Here is a 25,007-nt window from a genome sequence, read left to right as displayed (position 1 = left end):
TGTGCATTAAAACCTTCTTCCAAGACCAGACGTAGTTGTGGAGAGCCTGACAGACTCGCCCTTGCTTGGAAGTCAGGGATTACCACACTGCTGCTGGACCAGCAAAAGCACCAGGGCAGAGAAAGTCAGCAGGACAGCCCAAACCGATTTTACTGCCGCCTGAACACACCCAGCTGATTCTGCCTGGAGTGGACTGAGCTCTCTCACCTCCTCCTGCCCGCAGATCTGGGGCGGTGGAGGGGGGGGAAAGAGGAATCCTGGAAGGTAAGAAACAGGGAGCACAGATGCCTTCATGGGGAGCCACAGCTCACTCTGTGACCCTTGGCCCATCACCAAAGCCATACACCTCAGGACCACTCTCACATTAAGCATTAACTCAGCCAGTTCAGCTGTGTTGCCGAGTACCCGGTCAAATATTTACAAGGGTTTCAGAAGGTGCAAGATTAACCTCACCCTTTCAGTGTAAAACCCAATGTCCACGATTTCATACTCTGTTTTGCAAAGCAAGAAGTCACAATTCCGGAGCTTTGCGACTTGCAACACAAAGTCGTTAGAAAGAATAGTCCAAACAGGAAAACTAAGAGGGACTCAATGCACACTGTAGACAAAATACTGGCACCACATACAGTGCTGGCAAGTTGAGCAGCATGCTGTGTTCCTAAGGGGGAGAACAAGTAAAATCCAGCTCCTAGAGTGATGACTGCAACCTCACCTGAACAGCAGCTATCCCTTTGTCCAGCTGCCTCCAGGTCATTTGACAGTAAAGACAAAAATTGCCACTGCTCTTTCAAGGATCTCAACAGCTTTCCAACCCCGGGCTCCCCCCCCACTCCGCCATTCTCACCAGCCTTTTGAGAGTTCCCCTCTATAGCAGCATTCTGCGTTTCAGGGATTCAACCTTTCAACTGAAGCATGAGAGATCGCTTATACTGTTGAACCGGTGGAGCTGCCAGCCTCCCCTTTGTTGCCGAAGGATTTACACTTGAATGGCGCTGGGAAGCCGAGTCTTTTAAGGAAAGGCTGGTGGGGGGAAGACAATTTCCTTGCCAGCACCCTATTCGCAAATCACGTTCATCTACCACCTCAATTTCTCCAGTTCACATAACTACAGGAACCTTATCAAACCGCTAAGTTTGTAAGTTTACTGTGAGGTGACTTTTATGAATAAATTGCTAATTTTAGCTTATTTCAACAAGGATATACAGAGTCATAACTGAAGTTCATTTCCAGCTTAAATGTGGGCACTTAATGTAATTCAGCCCAATGTAAATTACATCATTATCTTAAGCTATGACTCATTTATGTATTTCCTATTATAGCCTTGCATTGCCATGCACATCATAGTCCATCCAATGGCTTCTACTGCTTTTCAAGAGAGACACTGGGGAACACCACAATGGCACAGATGCACTGCAGAAAAATCATCTGAAACAAGAGTATGCAAGCCTGCTCCAGTTTAACAGTGGCACGCCGGCTTTGGCCCTCTACTTAATCATATACACACTTAAAACCAGCCTGGTGCATTTCTGTTCTGAAGTTGCGAATGGCTAGATAATTACTTACTGGTTTCAGGCTATGTTAGCAGTTACCAAGAGGTATCGTATTGCTGCCTTTCAAACAGCAGCATGCTGGTAAATCCACACAGTTTTTTGTTTGTCTGCTTGCCTGCTTGGAAGCAAAAAGCCTTCTATCTCCAAAGAAAAATAATAGCATCCGAAGTTTGAAAATTGGCAAATGCTAATCTGGCATAGAAAAAGATCTGTAAGGAACATTCCTTCTGGTTTTAAAATGTTACACCTGCTTCTGATTAGATTCCATTTCCTGAATTCTGAATTGGCCACATGCTGAAACACACAGACAGCACAGCCTGCAGAGTGCAGCAAGGAAAAGGCTAGCACAACCCAGAGCTAGTGGCAAACCACAGTCCCCATGAAAACCACATGTGCCAGAGACCAAATATTTTGCGTTTTGCTTACTGCTAATAAAGCTGCTTCACTTCATTAAAAGCAGCTTATCATTTTATCTACTCACTCTGATTAATTAGCCTTTAGTTAAAATGAATGAGCACTTGATTCGAGGATTCCATTAATGTGACACTGGTGAACCACCACTTGCATACTTTTTCCAACCTTTTCCTTCTACTGTCCATCCTCTCTATACCCAGTGTCTTCTTAGGCCATTCAGACTGACATTCCCAGAACCCTCTGAGGATATCAAAACACTTTTAAGACAGAGGTGAGTAAGGAAATATCCCACAGTCCAAAATTCTTCCAAGGCTCAGTTTTCCTGCTGGAATATACAGATGTATGTAATCTACTTCTCACTGTAATTATGATCACAAGCTTGGAAAGAAACAGCTTGGAAAGAAGAAGGAGCCAGGGAAACAGACTGCGTTGCTGGGAGCAGGGGCAAAACAACAGTACCTTTAATACATACAACTTATTTGTCCTTCCAGAATAAAATAATTTTAACTATGAAGCACAAACAGCAGTCAGTTCCATCAAAAACCTGACTTTCTTAGAGAGCAAAGAACTTTCTCCCAAGCCAAATACCATGTGCTGTATATGCATAAAGACAGCTTCTGCTACAGGATATGCCTGCAGATTTCACAGTTGCATACGACCGCCAAAATCTCAATTTCTAGCAGCAAAAAACGTATGTTACCATTATTTAGCCAAGCATCTGAAGACTGAAATATATCCTAGTTGCTCATTTTGCTGGAAAACAGTGCTTTGCTTCATAAACCTAATCTTCTTGTCTAACCAATTGATTTTATTATGACTGTCAGAAACACCCAAATGTATTTGAGAAACTTTAAAAAATAAACAAAGAAAACCCAAAGCTACACACTTTCCCTTTTCTTTCTCTAAAATTTTAAGCTTCCACTCTTTCACAACAATGCCAACCAGAAGACTGAAAAATCATTCGGCCTAAAACTGCAACAAATCCATATTTTCAGGGAGGAATGGAAGAAAAGAAGGTGAGGAGAAAGGGAAATAAAACTTCCTGGGTCACTCTAACATTGAGATCTAATTTCTTGTTTAATCAGGAATAGTAAGGAAATGACTGGAAGCTTTCTATTTATGCAACAGGCAGTTTAAGAGATCTCTTTCAAGAGAATAGCTTGGTTACGGTATGAACTGCAGACTATAAGCACAAGCTTGAAATTCACCATCCAGCCAGACAAGGCTGTATGCGAGAAGGCACCAAAGCAAGGTCTGGTTTACATCACACAGCAGGGCAGTAACTGACCATGAGTCACTGATGTACTTCATCTGGCATTTAAGGCCATCAGCACCAGATAAAAATGTTTTAGGACACATTGTACAAAGCACTTCCCAGTATAAGTTTACCTGGCCAGTTCAAATCTGGATAGAATTTTCTAAACAAAATTTCTTCATGGCATTTCTCCTAATATGAAGTATCTTCTGTCCTGCAGCTGGCAAGATATTAGTGCAGCTCTCTAGTGCAATGACTGAGCTAACTGAACAGGATTCTTCCCATGGGCTGAGCCCAAAAGGGATGAAACAGGATGAATGATTTCTGCTACCACAGCCTGGGCTGCAAGTAGTACCCAGTCCTCACAATACCCAAGAGGCAGCACCACATAAAACCATGTGTATGCCAAACACAGTAGAAGAGACAAAAACCCCTGGAAAACATGATTTTGAAATATCAAGTCATGATTTTGGATTCATACTTTAAAATACTTGGTTTAGGAATGAAAAATTCTGCTGCTTTGGGTTTGTTATTATTTTTTTATGAATGGCCAAATTTTTGAAAATTGTGAAGAGTTCATATGCATCTTTGTGTACCTGAAAGATGGAGCAGTAAGCAACCAGGTGGGTCATTCCCTAGCAGTAGAGGACAGTTACCACTTTTAAGGAAATAAGGCAACAAACCAGGTCTTTTTCATTGCTAATTTCAATGAGGACTTTATAGCTGATTTGGGCCTTGCAGGTTTCTTTCTGAAGGACTAACAGAGAATATAAACAAAAGTAAAATACCAAAACCTGCCACCTACACTAATACCTACGCATTACACTACACTTCATTCCTCTCAGCCATTCATTATGGATTAGCACAACAGGCTCTCTCAGAAACTCCTTCCTTTCCACTTCGTGTACACTTAAAAACACCAAAGATGTTTAAAACTCTTTCTACAGGTACAAAACAAGCATTTAGCTTTCTAAATCTCCATGGTAAACAGATTCTAAACATAAAAATTACCTGGAAAATGCACTGTGGGGATGGAAGTTATTTTTCCTTCTCCAATAAAGTTTATGAGATTTGAGTCTTCTCTGTACCAGAATAAAGAATTAATACCTGTAACATTCTTGAAATGAAACTGGAAAAAAAATCAAAGGTTTTACTAAAAAGCAAGAGAGGGCAGGCTTATTGTTAAGTTAATGAAGTACTTAAAGACCTTAAGCAGTGGCAAAGTCCTGATTTAAAGTGGGAGATGGTTAAGGCTTTGCAAATTGAGAACTCTGGAAGAACCTGTCATCCTCTCATAAGGTGCAATACAGCTTTGACAGGCACATCATTTTACTAAATACAGTTATTGAATGAGAAATCCTAACCCCAAAGATCTCAAAGGATTTGAGGGAGAAAAAAAATCCAAGACCTGAAACAAATACCTTGTTAAAATGCTCTACTAATGCTCAAGAGCTGCAAACTTGATTTATATATGAAAAGAAAAACAATTAGGGCAAACTTCCGACTGACAGCTAACTTATTACAGACATGTGTTTAACATACAGTGTCACCCACCTGAAATGTTAGCTAGCAGCAGTACCACCTTTCCTTTGGAAATGGCTCAGGTTGATACAAATAAAAAAGGAATGATCAGGGGAATAAAAGTTCTTTAAAAAAATCAGTGCAAAATAGTCATTCTAGATGCACTGGTACAAAACATAACTTCTAAAAAAATCGGAATGGAGGTAGGATTGCTCTTTCAACAAACAAGAAAATTAAAAATTATCTTTGCCCAAATTTAGTTAAGAGGAACGGGCAGAGAAAAGCATTAAAGGCAGAAAACAAAACACAGCAAACTGTGGCTCGCTGGACAGCCTGATCTTTTGTTGCCCTGTCCGTGCCCTGCCTCTCCCTCTCCTTTCTGACTCCCCCTTCAACACCTCCAAACCGAGAACAAGTATATGTTCCCCATCCTCCACCTCTACTGAACCTGCTCTAGAATTTCCTCTTGCTTTGGTTCTCAGATTTCACTGTCACATCCAGCCTCTCCCCCCTGAGCTTTTCACCCCGAGGACTACAGTCTGCATGACTGCATTTGATAATACAGACTCTGCTGCTTAAATACCGTACATTTGCAGACAGTTAAAGCATGTTTTACAAAGGTACCATAAAGGGGTTTAGCAACGTACACTTCCTGGGCGTGCAAGCCTGCAGCAGCTGGAAAGGGACCCTGTCCAACATGGGACAGTTTCCCTCTCCTCAGCAGGATGAGAAGGAGCACACAGAGACAAGGCCTTTGTGCTGGAGCCGTTCCCAAGCCGTGGCTTCAGAGGAACGATCTGTCTGACATGTTGCAACTCAGGAAGCATGTGCAGGAAAAGGAGGAGGGGAGCAGCAGGCAGGGATTCCCCTCCAAATTTCCAGTGCTGTGCAAGAGGGACAGATGTACCCAGCCAGAGAGAAACAGCAGTGGGCTGTGCACAGCCTCTCAGCTGATCCTGTTTAACTGAGCAGTGGCACTTGGCTCCTCTGCACACCACCGCATATAACATATGCTGGGAGGGAGAGAATTACAAGAAGCAATGCCCACAATCCTGCAAAACAACTCTAAAGCTTGTGCGCCCCTCAGCCCCCAACCCAGGGAGTTGGAAGGCATTCAGAAAAAGTACAAAAACTCAGCTGGAGCTACGAATCCTTATAGAATCTTTCCTCCACACGTGCAGTGCAGCCAAGCCTCTCACATCTCAGTGTGCCCCAAAATTTCGTGTTTCAAAGGAACTTTAGAGCCTTTGCTTGTTTGGGAGAAAACAGGTTCAGAAGCCACAAGGCAGCTCCTGCAGGCTCCTCAGCATGCCACGGCATCAGCAGTGGAGGCAATGCCTGCCTGCAACAGCACAGGCAGCTGCATTCTTTAGTCTGGCACCAAGGAGGAAAGCTATCATCCATTTTTAAGTTAGATTCAGGGAACCAGCTGGGGACTGGCGATTGCCATTTCTGAAGTGCATGAAGAGGAGTGTAACCAGCCTTTCCATAGTAACGAAGATTAGCGGCCTTGAGTCTGACACTCCTCCTGCATTAAAAGATAGGAGACAAAGAGAGAGACAGGTAATTACATAGAAGGAGCCCTGGGGAAATTGCAAACTCCTTGAGAACCCTTTAGCTGGTCTGTATGTTTCTCCTTGTCTCCGCTTCAGCTGAAGGTCCCCAAGAAACATTTGCCCATTAGATCATTAGCTTTATTGCAGAAAGTAGCCAGACAGCTGGTAGTGGCTGTTCAATAAAGACTTAGCTTGCCTCTGCACCGGCAAGAATGAGATGGAAAATGAGAAAAAGAACATCCCAAGGCACATTACCTGTCTGGAGCTTATCCTTGATATGTTAGTGTACTTAGTCAGTGTGAGGGGTCTGACAAATGAACTCTGACAAATCCTGCTGGGGCAATTTAAGACATTATTGCATCGCACTGTCTTTCAAAACCCTTCACAAACATTAGCACCACCGAGCAATCCAGCAGGAAAACTTGTATTGTGCACTGGCCTCTCCGATTCAGAACCTAGCGAGTTAGCATAAACCCCTTCTCAGTGCTGGATTAAGTTAAGACATCAATTCTGAACCAGAATGGTTGAGGTCTAGACAGAAGATATTACCTCCACTACAAAGAGCATTAACATCTATCACAAAGATGGAAGAGGAAATGACATCTCAAAGCGCTGCAGCTCCTAAGCAAATACAAATCTTTAATATTAAAATACATATGCAATTTGTCTAGCAACAAACTTGACTCTACTCATGCAGCTCACGATGCTCTGTGAATCAGCACTAATTTCTTGGACTTTATATGTCCCTGACACACGAACTGAATGTCTTGCAGTGAAAAGACGGACATGAATTTTTTTTCAACACCATCAGATAACAACAAAATTAAATTCCTCTCACACACCACATTTTGCACTTCTGTCCAAAACTGGAAAAAGTCCGAAGAGTTAAAGACTTGCCACATGTTTCACCATTCAGAACTAGTTGGGCTTCCAGATAGTTCCTGTCTTATCTGTCAGTGATACAACCAGCCACAAAATCATGACAGACCCCAGAGAAGGCATCAGGTTTAAAAAACTAACTAAAATAACAACCAAGCTAATCTATATTTGCCTGATCAGATGCACATGTGTGATGATAATAATAAAAACACTTTGAGATATGATTCTTCAACTTGTCTTCTCCAGACCTAACTCTCTGTCTTTCTATCTAAGATGATATTGAGAAAAAGATTTAGTTAATCAGTCTGCAATACAACAGTTTTACTTTTTTTCCTCTGCAAGCATTTAAAATATATCTCATATTCTAAATTTTCTCAAAGGACAGTATCCTACACTTAGTAGTAGAGCAAGAAGTGCACAAAGCTTCTGTTGGCATTCCATTATTAGAAGGGCTACCCACGCGAACCAGAAGCTTGACTAAACTTCACGTAGACAAACTTCTTCCTCCATCACCTGCCCTTCCAGAAGAAGCAGAGCAGGCAAGACACCTTGAAAAGCAGATAACAATTACCCCTTACCTTTCTGAAGAGGCCGCCGCCAATTAGCACATTCCTGGAGCTTCTGAATCAGGCAGGAAGAAGAACGGAGGGGAGGGGGGGGAACAAAAAAAGGGGAGGAGGGAGCTGTTTTCTTCCTCAGCACGACAGTATTTCCTGAGGGGAGGAGAGAAAAAAAAAAAAAGAAAAAAAAAGGAAATAAGCATTAGCTTTCATGATTTTCCAAGAGGCTACTGATTACAACTCCTGCTTGGCAGAGCTACTGTGCCACTACTTCTGCAGTTCTAAAATGACAATTTAGGGTGTCCTGTATTTTCTCCATTGTGACTTTATCAAAATAGGGAACATGAATGTCAAGTCAACCCTTACTAAGAAAAGCAAAGAGAATGGGAAAAAGTCCCACACTAGAATGGGTTAAAGTCCGATTCAAAAATATTCTCCAGCACTTTCTCTATTATGTAAACATGCTTCAGCCAAGCTCACACCCACTTCTGTAAAAATTCAAATGAGCCACATTTACTATCAAAATAGTTGGCAAAAGGCAAATTCCAACATGCATACTGAACATACAGGTATATACTGACATTCAAGTGCTTATGTACTCTGAGAGGATGATACCTACAATTATGAGGTATTTGCAACTAATCATAAGTTCTGCTTCTTTTTAAGAAAACTTCTCTTTTCCTTAAGACAGTCTATTCCAGCTATATCAAATCTTTCAGTAACAGCAAGAATAAGTATTTGTGTGGGGTTGTTTAACACAGAATGAAGGGAAGGGGATCTAAAAAACCTTTTGACTAAAGGTACCACTTAGAAATCCAGCTTCACTCCCATAAAACCACAATTCCTCACCTCAGACCATTTCTCTCTCAGCCCTACTCCTAACATGACTTTAAAGAAACTTACAGACACAGAGATTTAATGGGCCCCTCCCTACCTCCAGTACCTGCCTCTGATGAAAGGCAGGAAAATCAAGTGGAAAATTATTTTAAAGTGTGCATGCAAGACATTAACATCTTTGAGGAAACGGCAATCAAGGTTTTCCACGGGGAATGAGCAAAGGGAAACATGTCCAGTCTGTTCTCCATCACACTTTGTTGGTTTATATTCATGCAGAAAAACTCTACCCTTTTCTGTCCCATGGAAAATCTGAACACAAGTTCTCAAAAGAAGGAAAAAAGTCTGTGCTACCTTACATTTCCACACACACTTCTGCCATCCCTCAAAACAACAATTAACCCATCTGCTAACAGCATACAGATCCTAGTCTCCTGGAAGAGATTTTAAATAAGGGGCCCCAACAGATAGGAAACAACATAAAAGGCAGCACTTCTATCACAGCATCTCCCTCAAAGCCACCACGTCTGTCCAATTCTAAATGGCCACAGTTCCTGCATTTCTCTAGGGGACAAAAGCTCTCTTTTTCTCTCCTCCTGTCAGCAAGACTTAAAGCTGCAAGAGTAATTCTGTCCAGATTCCCCTCTAGATAGGCAATGATTTAAAGAATTCATGAAGTAACAGTGGCAGTGTAAATAAACAATGAAAAACTAAATAAAGATCACAGAAGACAACACACAGAAAATGTGCACCAAGGAGAGAAAGAACAAGCTCGGTGATTCAAAACCTCTTCTGCCTTGTTATGTGCACCCATAAATAGGCGCAGCAATAATGTGACAATGCGAAAGAATGGATTCTGACACAAAAATGTAACTACTGGAAAACCTGCGTCCTCAACCTTCTGCCTAAAGGCAAACCTTCCCACAGTGTTTAATTTCACTTTCTCAATGTCTTACACCCCTCATCAGTTGCGTTTCTGCTTTCTGTCGGCTTTCACCATCTTGTACTAATTGATGCAAAGCAACTTAAACCTGGAGAACTCAAATCGTTTTGTTTTGTTTTGTTTATTTAAGGGAAACAGTGCTACAGCCCCCAGTGTGGGGACGGGAGAAGAAATGACCCTTAGTGAATTGCTCCTGACACGTGTACATCCCGAGGCTATGTGCAAATCAATACTTACTGAGCAGCTCAGCACAGATCAGGTTGCAAAATGCAAGAAAAAAAGAAATTGTATCACCCCCTCAAACATACACTAGTTTTGCATCCCTAAATCAAACGAATCACTTGCTTTTCTTTTTCATTATCAAACCAAAACAATGCTTTTGACAGCATTTTTCTCCCTGCTAAGAAACACTTTCCCCCCACCAGATCTCTGGTAAAGTCTGTTAAGAACTGAAATACTGGTTTTATTTAAAGCATTTTAAAATTTTGCACTTCCGTCCTATTACTAGTAGGAGAAATCATTTAAAGCAGACGTGGAAGACTTGAAGAAAGCATATTTTTAAATCAAACAAAGTCAAGAGCTGGCAAAAAAAGAAGTCTGAGTGCAAAAAAACAAAGTTTTAAAACAATATTCTCAGAGAGACATAAATTTGTCTCAAGTACCATTCAGAGACACAGGTTTGACACAACATCACTTGCTCCAAAGGTGAGATTGTCTGTTCTCAAATCCTCAGGCAAGAAAAAAAATAAAGTGAAATAACGCATTACCTGAAAGTCAAATTCTAAGTGGAGAAACCTCGCAAAATGACTTACAATACCAAAAGACTTGACTAAATTTCTGGCAGGGCCAGAGATAATTTGTATGAAAAAAATGTCAAAATGTTTTGGGTATACAGCCACTACAGGAAGGAAACACACAGAAAACTGGGAAACACTCTATCAAAACCCAACAAATCGTTGACATCAACATTAGATAAATGACTAGGCATATGTTGAGTCAAACACCCTCAAGATGGTGTGTGAGTCAACTCCTGCAATGAATTTAGTGGAGTTGCTTTCCTACATCAAGCTTAATAAAAATAATCCTCAATTATTCCAGCTAGGTCTGGTTTCTCCTTAAATCTCACATGATGCGTGCCCATTCTGGACAGTACCTGAGCTGGAGATCTAAACATGGAGCAGGGAAACTGGAATGTCATTTTGACTAATCTTTTCTGAATGATGATGCCAGATTCATTCTTCCTCCTGCATAACAAAGGTAGCGTTTTTTCAGGCATTATCCAAACACAGACAGACCACTTCCTATAGAAAAATGCAAAAATCCTGCAGGACATTTGCAGGTTCTAGGTCTTAAATGATCCAGAGACTTTTATATTCAGAAAAAAAAAAACCCTGGGGAAAGTAATGCATGCCCCTTACTTCCAATCTGCATTGCATGACTGGAGAAGAGCTTGCTGACCTTATCATGTCTGACCCCTGCATGGAGCCCCAGTCAGCTCTTAGAGGAACTCCTGTGTCAACAGAAGCCCCCATTTTACACAACCAATCTGGGTGATTTTCTGGTTTATTGCATTTTCTAGCTCTACTATGGCTATTAATTTCATTACACTGAGGAATTAGATCAGAGCACTGCGGTATGCAGCAGAACCCTCCCCCAACTTTGTCCATAATATGAGGGTTTAAACCAAAGTAGGCATCATCAATACCTCTTAAAATTTAAACAGAAAACCAAAAAGCATTCTCAAGGTTCTTCTATCTACATTTAACTAACAGTTACTTTTCTTCAGGTGAATTATATGTACATTCAGAGTGCACTAGTAGATACAGGTCAAGTTTATATCACAGTAAAAAGATCTTTGGGTTTTTTTCCTGTTGGTTTTCAACCTTTTGATCTAGGAGAGGTAATAAAACAACTATTTCCTTAACATCTATTGAGGGAAGCTGCAGTCTCCATTTCTTCTTGCAAAAAACAAACAAGCAAGATAAGAAAAAAGGAAGATTAAAATACCTGCTCTTAAATAGCATGATGAAACTGAACAAAACCCCTCAGCCTTGAGGTTTGAAGTCAGGAACCTCTCCTGCTTCTGAATCAGGTTCTTTCTCCAAGCTATTTTCTAGTATCTACAGCTGGCACAGAATCAGTATGAAATGGAACTTCCATGTTTCGTTTCATGTAACATGTTAATTTCATGTAACATTTCATGAAAACACAATATAACGTTTACCTACAGCAACATAAAAAGAACAAGCTAGAAATTAGCAAATTCTCATTTATTTTAGTATGAATTAAAAGCATATCGCTATTATCCATGCATATGTGTGTGTGCATGTCTCATACATACAACAGGGTAAGCTTTCCACCACAAACACCTGAACTGGAGATATTTGCGAAGAAAGAAGCTTCTTCATACATAAATGCTATTTTCCCAGAAGTGTATCTGCACGAAGACAGGAAGCTCTTGTCAAATATCTGTTACAAGAAGCCAAGAAAAAGTAACCAAAACATTGTTGCAGAAGCACAGACAAAGCTGTGGTAAGAGTCAATGAAAACACAGACCTCCTAAATAAATTCTCCTTTCATTTGCCTTGGTGAACTCATGGAATACACCACCAACAGATGTCTAAATAAAAGACTAGATTTTACTTACATGAAATATATTTCCTAAACAAGCAGTGTAATTTTTATTCATTTGAACAACCATTAGTTTAAATACCAAATGTATTTTATTCCTCTATCTTTATACAGATGTGTTCACACAATTGTTTCCTATGGCTTTAATGTTATAGCTATCTGTATTTACCCACCTGCTTTCCTTGGATTCTGAAAAAAACTCTTCCCAAAATGACATTTTTCCATGAGAAAAATCTGAGCTTTCAGAAGCACTATTCACATAGATGTATTTATTAAGTAATGTGCCTGTTAAAGCATACCAACCTCTGTATGACATTTACCTACCAGTCTAACTGCAATGACGGCACCAAGAATGAAAAAAAAAAAATTAATTTTCTCTTAATCACCTAAATGGGTACATAAGGAGCACAAGTAAGATTTATACCCCATATTTTATATGCAAAGCCTTAAGGACCAAACTCAGTGCACCAAAGCACAATGGGAGAAGCTCATCACTTGAAATATTTGGTCCCTTCCAACAAACAGGGTGGGAATAATTTTGTCAAACATTTATTTCTCCCTTCTAGATCTAGAAGGGAGCAGTATCTTTGTCTAAAAGCCTTGCCCCTTAACTTTCCCCAAGTGATTAGGTGACAGGATGCTGATAAACCAGCTAAAACAACTGGTGGAGTGGGGCCCAGGACCCAGGACACAAGGGACGAGAGAGTCAGGTGCATGGCCACATCTGGGAAAGCAGCATCCTGCTGTGGCACCCTGCTGGGGTGGTAGCCTCTGTGCTGCTGTCAGTGGGGACTTTACAACAGCCCCAAGGATAAGGGGGGTGGGAAGGGGGCATGCAGAAGCTTTATTTTTTTTTTTTTTTGCAGCGACTACCTCTATATTACAAGCCTGATTTTGTATTTTTCTATCTTGTTCTTAATTAAAAAGAAGATACACTTCATGTTTGAAATAGGCATTTTTTGAAGCTTGAATCATTTAGCCTATTAAACCCAAGCCTGTATTATGGGTGTTATTTCTTAAAAACATACAGTAAATGCATTAAATTATTGATAGTCATTAAACAGGAAAAAAAATTTAAACAGCTCTCAGCTTTTATCAATCATTAATGCAGTTTCCACTTGCACATCTCACTGGGTTGCTATCATATAGCACAGAGCAAAGAGTACAAATCCTGAAGGCATGAATTCATTTTCTCTTGATGCAGAGTAAAAATATTCTTGGCAGCAGGAGAGAGGCTAAAACATGAAGCAGAATGGTTGAAAGGAGGCTTCTGTCTTTTGCAGTAAACAGGTAGCAATAGGAGGGAGCAGCAATTTGAGGCACCAAAGCCCATCCACGTCTCCTGTAAGGGCCAGTAACAACGTCATCAATCACTCCCAGCACCTGGCAGCAGTTAGGGCCAGCCCCAGAGTGTTTGCAAATTTTTTTCCCTATTTGAAATACTCGTTAATTCAATGGCACATGGGGAAAATAAGGAGCATTGAGGTGAATAGTAAAGCATCCAGCAACTTGAGCAAGATAAAGATTTCACCCCAAGCTGCTCACCAGCTCATGAGCCAGTAAAACCCATCATTTACAGAAAACCCCAACCTGTGACAGGGAGAGCCTGAGCTCAGGAAAATGACAGAGACTGGGATAATCTCTTGAAGTTATTATGAACCTTTACTGGGGCAAGTTATAACTAGACCTAATGCTTTCAGCAGGTCCGAATGACTCAATATGGGGAATCTGGAGACAGATGCCAGTTGGTGGCACCTTGCCTGCCTGCAATAGGCCAGCTAGCAGAGAAGAGATTTTCACCAACATCCCATTCTTTGTCCATTTTCTGCTTGGACTGAAAACCTGTCTTACAAGAGCTGCTTCTCTTACCTTTCATCCCTGGCAATTTATTGAAATTCACCACTTTAAAATGCAACAAGGAGCGAGACACAATCCACAGCGACAAGTCAGGTATGATTCCAGCATGCAAGGACTGACCTGACACACCTCTACAGCAGCAACTGTAGGTGAGCCATAGCCACAAAAATATCAATGCAAAACACACAAACGCTGGCTCTGGCTAGATGTTCAGACAGTAAAACCTTAGCCCTGCAGCAGGCCTGCTACTGGAACCCAAATTAATTTGTTTTAAACTACCTTGTGTCTGTTTAAATGAGCTGTAATAATAGCTCTGAAGCAAAGTGCAGACACATGCAAAAGCTAAACACAATGCTGAGGACTGCTTGAGAAATGTGTGCCCACACCCAGAGCCCACTTAGAAACTACTAGCAGGAAAAACTTGTCATAATCCAAGTGTTCCACTCCCAGCGATGGCTTCAATCCCTTCAAAAAACCATTTCTGTCCACACAGAAAAAAAATGCATGTTAGAGATTAGGAAGAAGTACAAAAAGAATCATTGTCTGCAACCAAAATCTAAGTCCTACGGAGGTTAGTATTTTTTCCTGAAAACAATTCAAGAATGCACTGAGTCGAGCAACTAGATAATGCCAAATGTTGATACAAAAGCAGCCAGGAAAAGCTGCAGTCACTGGAAAACATTCTCTAGCCTGATTGTTTACAGGCAACTATGTTATAAAATACAAAAATATTTATTTCCAGCCATCATTAGTACAGATCTACATCATGTTAAAAAAGAAACACGTCTCATTACACTGAGTCCCAGGGAAGGTTGCACAGTATCTAAAGTAATACTATGAGAGCTGTTACACCATTGAATTGATTTCATCATATATCAACAAACTAAGTAATTCACAATAAATTTCAATATAATATTAATCCTTATCTATATACAGAACTGTAAGAGTAATAGCCCATTAGTACTATTAATGCAGCACACAACCACTAGCAGCTTTCACACTGGTCCAGGAACCAGTATGAAGCTCAGAGAGATGCCCACTTATCCTCCAGGCCACAAGCAGCGTACCACCGTGCTACCTGCCAAGATAAGGAAAATGGAAATCATTGACAGGAGGTGCTTGGGCCAGCTCCACAGCTGCCTGCATGAAGCTGCTACTGCAGCTGAAGGGAGCACAGGCTGAGCATCCAGCTTTGCCAGGGCTGATGCCCCCTCCCCACTGCCACGGCCTCTGAGGTGAGACAAGGAAAAGGGTCTGGTTTAAGTGGGTGTTTGTGTGCATGCAGAAGTATTCACTGCTTGTAATGCATCCTTCTTGCCAAACCTTTTCATTTTTTTAAAAAAGTGCGTTTTTTTTTTTAGACCACTCAAGTTCCTATCTCCTCCCTACACCCCACTGAGAATGTTCATTTCAAGCACCTACAAGTGCTATTAATTTTTGTCTGTCCTGTAAAGCACATTAGCCTTCCAATGAAGTATTTGGAATTTTTATTTTGAAGCCACAATCTGGATCTCTAGCTAAGAGATGTGTTGGAATCACACAATTGCCTAACATTTCCCCTTCCTAACCGATGCAAGGCTTGTATATGACAACATAAGCAAAGGCTACAAAATAAACTCAAATCCCCACACAGAAGTCTCATGACAACTGCAGCTAAGTCTAATGAAAAGCAACTCTGAACTAATAGTTAAAGCCTTTCAAAATCCCTTGCTATTTGTAAGGAATACGTTATCAGAGAAGAGAGATGTATCTTTAGTGTAGAATTGCATGTTTAACTGAACCACCACAGATCCACACTCAAGGCTTAACTATTTGAGTTCCAACAGTTTCAGAGCCAGGGCCTGTATTGGATAGTTGGGTTTGATAGAACAGTCTCTGTGCATACTCGCCACCCGCCCCTCTTTGTTTTAATAAACTGATTCCGTGATAAAAGTCATTTAAAATAACAAAGCCAAACAACTGTCAAACTACCACTAATATGAGCCTTCAAACAGCTTTCCATTGCATAAATCATTTTGGTGATCTAGTTTCACACCACCTCAGGGGAAGTTACACGCATAACAGAGAAAATTCACTATCAATATGCAGAGATCATTTGGCAACCATATCGCTACTAGTAAAGACCTGTGCAGTGGCACCATGGTTTCAATGCATTGTCTATACAGGACAGAAGAGCTCTTAAAACCAAATGCATTAGCTCTAGGCTTGCAAAATCAGCATAAGACAACCAGTTCTGCTTCAAGTGGTTGGTCATCTATGCCTCCCTTAGCCAGCACAGAGTGGGCAGGTAACAGGGCATTAGTGGTGGGTACTAACTTGCCACCCTCAATAGGAAAGTAATTTCAAAAATTCTCAAAAGATTTGCTAATGACCCCAAAAATTCAGATAATGAACCCAAAAGTTCAGAGACCTCAAATATGGAAGACATTCTTCTGTTAGTTGAAACTTTTTCATGTCTCCTGTTCAAAGACAGTTCTAAGAACATTATTATTATCCACACTACACACGTTTTCAGGTATTTATTACATTAATACTTCCTATTATTTTGTAACAATAAGCTATATTTAAACTACTTATATTTTCTTTGCTTCTTAATAAAATTAATTCTCTTACTCTGTTCATAAGTTCTGATGTTTCTTTCCTTTGTCACAGACTTCTGCTATCAGTGGTCAATGGATGAGACTGAGTATTAATCTCCCAGAGGAGGGAAAAAAAAATCAGTGAACCATGATCTGGGTGTGCAAATATGGCAGGCTCTGTTTTCTACCTCTAGCACATTTCCTTGTCCCGACGCTCAGATGGTCACAAATAGCCCTTAGTCAATACTTTTCCTCAGGAAATTCATCCAAGAGCCAATTTCTCATTACAAGAAATACAGCCTCAAAAATTTAATCAGCAACCAAAGCAGAGGGGCAAAACAGCTGTCTCCAAAGGATTCTTTACAAGGACAATCCCCCGAATGAAACTCTTATTACAAACAATTCTGATGTTCCTAAAACAAAAGTATAGCTGCAGTATATGGATGCCTGATATAGTATGATACAATTCATGATTTAATACTATATATTCCTCATGCTCCAAAACCAGAGGCTTTTCCATAGCTCATACCTCCCACGTGAATTATTTCCTCCTCTCATCAAATGATCTGAAATACTTTTAAATAGAACAGAAGTTGAGCAAGAAGTATTTACTAGCTGGTTATCTGAAGTTATTGACTAAAGAAAGTATTTTCATAATAATTGCAGTTATAGCTAACGTGAAACACGGAACTGGAATTCCTGTAAGAAGGTTTCAGCTGAACTTCTTCTGTGAACAGTAACAAAAACACAGTAGTCAAGAGAAGACATTCAGGATTGAGGAAAGAGGTAACTGACAGAGCAGCCAGACCCCAAAATGACCAACAGGTAACCATCTTTCAGCCAGAGGCTCCAAGTTTGCAAACAGCACCATGGTGGGAATCACTCAATTTCCCTGGGCTTTGTACAAGCCAGTTAGCAAAAACAAGGTGTACGTGGCTGATCCTGCATCTCCCATTTGGTCCATCTGCACTTTCACACATCAGCAGTGTAACAACTACTAACACAGACCAGAACCATTGCATTTTCCTGAAACTTGCACACAAAATCCTGGCTATTTTCAATGGTACCACCTGCTCCCTGCTTTCCCCACCAGCATCCCTGTGTACTTGTCATGCAGCATCCCACACTACCACAAAGGTCTTGAGCAGGCAGGACAGGAACAGCTGATGGGTTTGTTACCAACATCTTGGAGACCAGATCAGAACACAAAATTTAAAAGTTTCATTAGCTACAGGGCCTCTGTTTATGCTGTGTGTCAAGAGCAGAGTCAGTAGAGAATATTTGGATAGAAAGAGGTGGGGAAATTTTTCAACACTACCTGTGTGATTTATAAGGCCCAATCTCACTGTGTATCACAAGCTGGCCTCTTCTTGGTACTCTATTAGATGTAACTACAAACTATTACTCAAATTTATGGACAAATATCAGTTGTCAATAGAATGTTAAGAAGTAGAGAAAAGGTGCAATTTTTACCAGTCAGACAGTGAGAGAATTTCTCATCACACTGTGGCACGTATGCAAAGCTTCTCAGCAACTTGTTCCATGACAATGGATTTGCAAAGCAAGAACTGAGGGGATTATTTGATTCAGCATCTAGTCAAGTGGCCAATTCCTTCAGCAATCAATATTAATCAGCAAGCTGAAGCCTTGTAAGAAAAATCAGACAGAATCTGAATCCTTCCGGCTGCAGCAAGCAGGGCTCTGAGGCCTTATGGTCCAACAAAGACACCTCAGCCACGGCAATTTTGAAAAATGAATTTTACCTGGGGCTCAAAATGTACCCCATGCTTCTTTCCAAATGCCAGATCACAAAGGCTCACCTTTTCAATGAAATTCTGAGAGGAAAAACACATACATACATACATACATACAACTTGGGTCTAATATCATCTATTTATTACTTTGCACTTCAGCTGTGCAGGAAAAATTTTAAAATGCGCACAGGGGACCAGGGAATAAGAGAAACACATTTTAGAGCAAAACACAGGCCATCTTCACACACACAATTTCTGCATTAATAACACCAGGAATTTTGCTTTTTCCTATTATTCATATATATCAGGAGGAATTATTAGGAGATATGAATTACATAGCTGTAACAGTATGCATGGGGAAAGCTGAGTGTCAAAACTTTATTAAGAACTTAGAAAACAACCCAGCACCTTTGGGTCCTTAGGAAAACAAAACAAACAAAAATCACCCAAACAAAAAACCCTCATAAAAGAGATTTAGGCTAGGTTTTCAAATGCCCCTTCTGTTCAGTTAAAGCCCATGTTTCAATGCACTTCTATTTCCTTTGATAGCATATTAAAACAGAAGCCTTCAGATCATCAAGCAAACCAGAGGGCCTTTGGCAGCTGTTAAGGCCCAGTATTCGAGTTGTGTTTTAACAAACCTGTGAGCCCTTGCTCATCTGGCTTTAAAAAGCAGAAAGTACACAAATCTGTTTTCCCTTCCATTATACGGTCATTCCAAATCCCACTGCAATTACTCAGTAATCCTTGGCATAGCCATATGAAAATCACCGAACCTACATTCAAAGAGAATAAATTGGCAGGCAAGCCATGTGGACTAGGTGGAGGGGGAGAGTTGGGAACACATTGTTTGTTTCCAGGAGTGCCACACACTTGGAGGACAGGGCAGAAACCGGACAATGAAATGATCTGGTAGAACAGAATGGCTTGTCTGTGTTTATCAGGGGACAGCTTGCTTGGATAACAGGAAGCATAATGACCTCAAGCTGCAAGAGTAGCCAGAATCAGAAGGAAAAGTACTAGGGTTTGGGATTCCTAGAAAACAGCTGAAGAAAAGGAGTGACTTGTAGCTGTGGACTGATCTGCAGCAATAAGTCTGGCAACGAGGAACAGCTGGGCAAACCTGAAACAAAAATACCAGATTTCCCAGAAATTCACCCTCAGACTCAGCAGAGTTTGACACACTGGCAAAACCTGGATTTTTGTATTTTAACTAAAGCTTTAAGAACAATTCAGACGTATATTTAAGTTACCGTGAAAAATGTATGACCAGATGTCAAATGCTCTGTGCTGAGCCACTGCTAATCTGCCAGCACCCAATGCTCAGTTCTGTGCTTTACTCTTCATTCACCAAAATATATACAAATTGTTCCCGGCAGAAAAATCATTTCCTCCACAGCCCTTTTAAGATTGCAGACAAGTAAATATAAACGTGTATACATTACAGATACATCCATGTTTTTAGAAGTTTAATATATAGCTATTCTTTGTACCTATTTACATGCATTTACTATATAAATTCACACTTGTTTATGCAGAATAAAAGCATAACATTTTAGAAATGACCAAGTTACAGTTTTTGCACTAGGCAATGATGATTAAAACCTGAATATTTCATAGTAGTGAATCACACTGCCAAGTCTCTAGAGACCAGAGCAATTTGAATTGGCATAAACGAATGTTTCCCAGTCTTCTGCTGATTCTGTAATGAGTTATCTTCCAGCCCTGCCAATCATTTCTCGGAAGGCAGCCCCACTCTCCAGCTCTTTAGCTTTATTCACCACTCACAAGTGCTGGGAAGGCTGTGTTTGCTTCCACAAGTGCCACTGCTGCTGTCTCAGAACAGCAGCTTGTCTACACTTTGGCCCTTTTGTCAAAGCCATCCATGCACATCCTCAGCATTTTCGTGACCCTTGTCTGCACAGAGCCCATTCTCCCATCAGCTTTATCTTCCCAAAACACCAAATAAATTAACTTCTAGATCAGCAATGATGGAAAAAATGCCAACAAAGCAGTTTCAGTCCCTGTACCCACATTTAAACTGGCTTCCTTCTAGACAGACCGTGAGCCTTTTCATGCCAGCGGCTCTGCCAAAGAAGTCTCTGGAAACCTTCTGATCTCAAATGCCAACACATTCCCCTGATGAGATAAGTTAACCTCATGAGAAGATAGGGAGGGAGCTGCTACACACAGGTTAGAGCTGATGAGCAGCAGGTAATGACTGGAGCTGAGCCAAATTTGGGTTACACCAGCTTTTCTTTTTTTTTTTGAAGGTACAAATGGGTTCACACATCCCAGTTTCTTTGTGAGTTTACTGTGCAATTATCTGAACTACAACCAAAACTCTGCCAAAAAAGCAGAGTTGCAGGGACTTGTGCAGACTTGCCTGAATGGCACAAGAACATTACAGCAAACGTGGATATAGTTTTGCTTGGGGGTTCAAACAAGTAGACTTGCAGGTAACTAAAATGGATAAAAGGTTAAACCAGAGCCTACTAAACTCGGGCAGCTTTTTCTTCCAAAAACTGACCTGACATTGCCAATCTGCTTTATGAAGATACACTAATTCTATGGTTAATGAAGTCAAAAGTTTTGTTTCTATGTTTACACACACAAGACAAATTTTGCTGATACCTAGGTGCTAACTTTTTTTTTAATCTCCCATAGGTCCTCAGCCTCCAGTTCTAGCGGAACATATTACTTTTACCTCAAAATGACCTTATTTAGGAGACTATTCAAATTGCTGACAAGACACACTGCTTCAAGCTGGCATCCTCCCTCCTACTGCCATGAGTGCATTTTTATTATCACACAGCTGTTACTTTTTCGTGTTTTTGCTTTGTATTTGGCCATTTCTTACGGACTTCAGCCACAAAATCCAAGGTTCGAAGACTATAGGCCAAAGAACCCAAACAGTGGTGAAAAGTACAGAAATATATTGATTTAATAAGATGTAACAGGTCTCATCACAATATGAATACAGTGACCCTGAGGGTATGCATATTCCAGTTCATTGGCTCCAATGGTTGAAATAAAAAGAATTTAAAAAATGAAAAAAAAAAAAGGTCCTTTCACTCTTTCTAACAATACCAATGTCAGCCTGTAAAATCACTGCATTGAGTAAATGAGTTATCAGCAATTTAAGTTTTTGTTCTGGAATGGAGAAACAAGAAAAAGAGGGACTTGCAAAGGAAATTTTTTGAAGTAATAACTTGGTAATAGAAAGTCCACAACGTTTTTAATTTATGCCATATCCCAGCCCCCCAAATGCTAACAGCTGTTCATTAATCCATCAGTTTTGAGGCCCCATACACTACCTCTCCTCCCTGCAACTCCAGCTGTGTGGAGAGGAAGCACAGGAGCCCTCTCAAGGATCACATCGCTAAAACTGTTTTCAATCCCCTAGGAGCAGTGGTCTCACTCCACCCTTTTTATTACTAATAGTATTTTGAAGTCAGATACAAGATGGTCCTTGATCAAATTTTCAGAAGTTGAAACTTCAGCAACACCCTGGGAGAAAGCCCAAAATGCCTAAATAAATCAAAACCACACAGAACTTGTATCCAACAGAGCTGTGTTGTCCATTTCCTGACAGCTTCTATCTAGCCAACAAATTACAGCCAATTAAGTCCTTTGCAAGGAAAGTTTTCTGTTTACTGTAATGCTGAAGGGGGGAAAATAAAAGAGCTAGGAGGCATTACTCCAAATGTATTAAAATAATTAATCCATCCACAAACACCACTGGAAATTGCCTTGGGTTTCTCCAAAGGACTTTAGTTTTGTTATTGTATGTAATTATAGCAATCAAGAGTTCCTAACCAGGTTCTGCAAACATTAGGTTAGTTAGAATCCATTTTCTTTATTCTTTCTTGCAACTCTTAGGTCCTTCCCTTCCACTAAAAGAAAACATTAAAAATTGACATGTAGATCAATTGTTTACCCTTTTTAATCTAAGATCCTCATATATGACAAAGAAAAACCAAGCTCATAACACTATGGGCTTCTTACTGCAAGAAAACTAAAAAAACAATGCTCAGATTCTCCATAGCCACACAACCAGAAAAATGAGCAAAGTAAAAAGGTAACTGGACTAGTAACCTGAAAAACTAATTTCAGAATTTTTAATTTTGGAAATGTAAACCTAATAAGTACTTAGAACCTTCATCATCCTTCCCCAGTTCTAGTATCTCCTCGCTGTTAGTCTAAAGCATTTTGCAATCAAACGATAAAAACTTTGTGTTCCTGAGAAATGCTTTTATTTAAAACAGTTTAGTGTCTGGTGATGCAAATGAGCTTTCTTTTCCACACAAGGAAACTCTGGTGACATAGCTGAGTACACAGACACTTAAATGTTAATCTAATGGTCAAATCTGAAAACACTTTCTGAAAAAGGTGAGTTACCATTGAATGAAATTAGGTTACATGCTCATTTTATGAAGGCCTTAATTCACATTATTATAACCTATCAAGCAACTATGATTTCCTTGAAGAGAATTCAACCTTTTGAAAGAGAGGCACAGAGGAGAAGCAGAGACTAAATCATGCCAACTTGCCCCAGCAGTTGGTGACAGAAGGAAGTGCTTGCCTTATTGTCCCACACATGGCTTTCCTCACGCTGCGCGTGTGCGCGCTGTTAACGGCACAGTGCAACCTCCGAATCCAGGGCTACCTTCTGTACGCTCCCCGACAGAATGCAAACATCTCCTGGATGCAGATAATGCATTTTGATGCACACAGCCCATGACTTGGGTAACCTCCACTGCTTTTTAGATCTTCCTAAAAGCAGATCCTCAAAATCATATTACTGAATCAGGGCTAAGGAGACCAGAAAACAGTAGCAGCAGATCTCGCCGGACAAAGAAGGGTGCTTCAGAATAAATCTTCTTGTTCATCACCTGTGTGATCCCTGCACTCTGTTTAATATGGGCCTTTGCCCCTAAATTCAAGTGAGCATTGTAACGTATTAAAGAATACTTTTCAAAAGACTTTTAAGCTCTCACAGAAACTTCAATGAATCTCATGGTACAGCACTTCAGCACCAGTGAGCAGGTTGTGAGTCCCAAAATAAAGCTAGCTTGTTCAAACAGAATGACTATGTATGATTTCAGATGACTCTGGATAAAGAATCCAGGAAAGTGTTTTGCTACAATGGTATACCCTGAAATTAAGGGACAGCTAAACAAACAAGCATTCATTTCTTTCCAAAATGCTTTGCTGGGCAGAACAACAGCTAAATAATTATCTATATTAAACAAAAAACAACAAAAATCCCAACTCAAACAAATAACCCCCCACACACTATACCATCCATCTTTTTCAAGTACCATTTTTAAGTAGACCACCAGATTTCAATTCTTGACTTTTTGCCAGAGAGCTTTTGCAGTATGTTTCTCTCAAAAAACCTTATCTCTGAAGGTTAAAACAAGCTTGACAATAATAGTCAGATGGCATTTATCTGCACAACAAACTCAGTTACAAACCATCAATATTTATTTGACATAAATCGCAAGCTCTCTTCCAAGTTACAAGTTAAATAAATTAATCTTACTCAAGATATTCAACATATTTTCTAACTTTAATATCAAAACAACAACATACACCAAGTTCCCCTTGTCATAGTCAGCAGCTGTTTGTACTTTCTGTACCTTAATCTTATATTTGGCTAAGCTAATGAAATTAATATTCTAACTTCCTTTCTTTTCTCTTAAGCTTCAAGGTAAAACTGTGTCAAGTTAAAAATATGAATAATAAGTTATTACTAACATGTAGAACTAGCACAGATCAGAGGAAAACAAAGCATTTGCAGTGTAAAATGCACTGCATGTTTTTAAAAATGCAGCAAATTCAGAAAGAACTTCCAATTACAATGTAAACCTTTGAATCTTCCAAAAGTACAGCTGGGAAAATATTTGAGAAAAAATATAGCAAGTGATACCTGTAGAAAGAAATAACAGATTTTTACAGGGCTTCTTAAAACTTCAACATTAAATTGTACAGTGCTCTGGTATTTCCACCAGCAGTTATGACACTACATGAAGAATGTAGAGCCACAGACCATGTTCACTGGTTTCCCTCAAGCCCAAAATGAGACAGCATGATATATTTACAAATTCCTACTCTACTCCTAAAATTCTCATAGCACCAAAGATATTCTTATACCCACTTCCTGTTAGGAGGCGCAGAGGCTGCGATAAAAGCAAGCCAGCAGAACACCTGAGGTTTTTCAGAGTTTAATTCAGCAGCTGAGGATATTTAAGCATATGGTCAATGTAAGCATTTTTCTGAGTAAGGACAAATTTAACGTGTGCTTGACTGAACTTAAGCTCAAACAGACTTAAAATTTAACTCAAAACTGGCTGAATTAGCAGTCACACAAAACAGACCTGAATATATTCTAGCTCTTTCTACATACTTAGTTTTTAGAGTACAAAACACTCTGCCCTCTCTTTTTAGAGGTTACCATCAACATTCACCAAGCACCCCTATTGATTTAACACACAAATACTTCAGAAGGGAAGAACACACTTCCCCTGAAGACGTGATATGGAGGATTTACCTCAAAGCAAATGGCTTTAAAACAATACTCACTTTGCTCTTCCCACCCAACACAAAGAGTGCAATCGGTGAGAAGTTTCTTCCACAAGAAACAAATCCAATCAACCAACTAAATTATT

At 40.1% G+C, this 25,007-nt stretch overlaps 1 protein-coding gene across 8 annotated transcripts in view; it reads right to left on the bottom strand.

The window, feature by feature from the left end:
- Positions 1-25,007, bottom strand: part of ZMIZ1 (zinc finger MIZ-type containing 1) — a 339,063-nt gene that overhangs the window by 281,887 nt on the left and 32,169 nt on the right. For all 8 annotated transcript variants that reach the window (XR_010722301.1, XM_066191513.1, XM_066191512.1 and 5 more), the window contains exon 2: positions 7,754-7,888. The gene's annotated coding sequence lies outside the window, so the exon portion shown is untranslated. The remainder of the gene's footprint in view (positions 1-7,753; positions 7,889-25,007) is intronic.

This window comes from Chamaea fasciata, unplaced genomic scaffold, assembly GCF_029207755.1.
Source record: "Chamaea fasciata isolate MVZ Bird 193981 ecotype frontalis unplaced genomic scaffold, bChaFas1.0.hap1 SCAF_9, whole genome shotgun sequence".
Lineage (NCBI taxonomy): Eukaryota > Metazoa > Chordata > Aves > Passeriformes > Sylviidae > Chamaea > Chamaea fasciata.
This window is presented reverse-complemented; position numbering and strand designations above follow the sequence as displayed.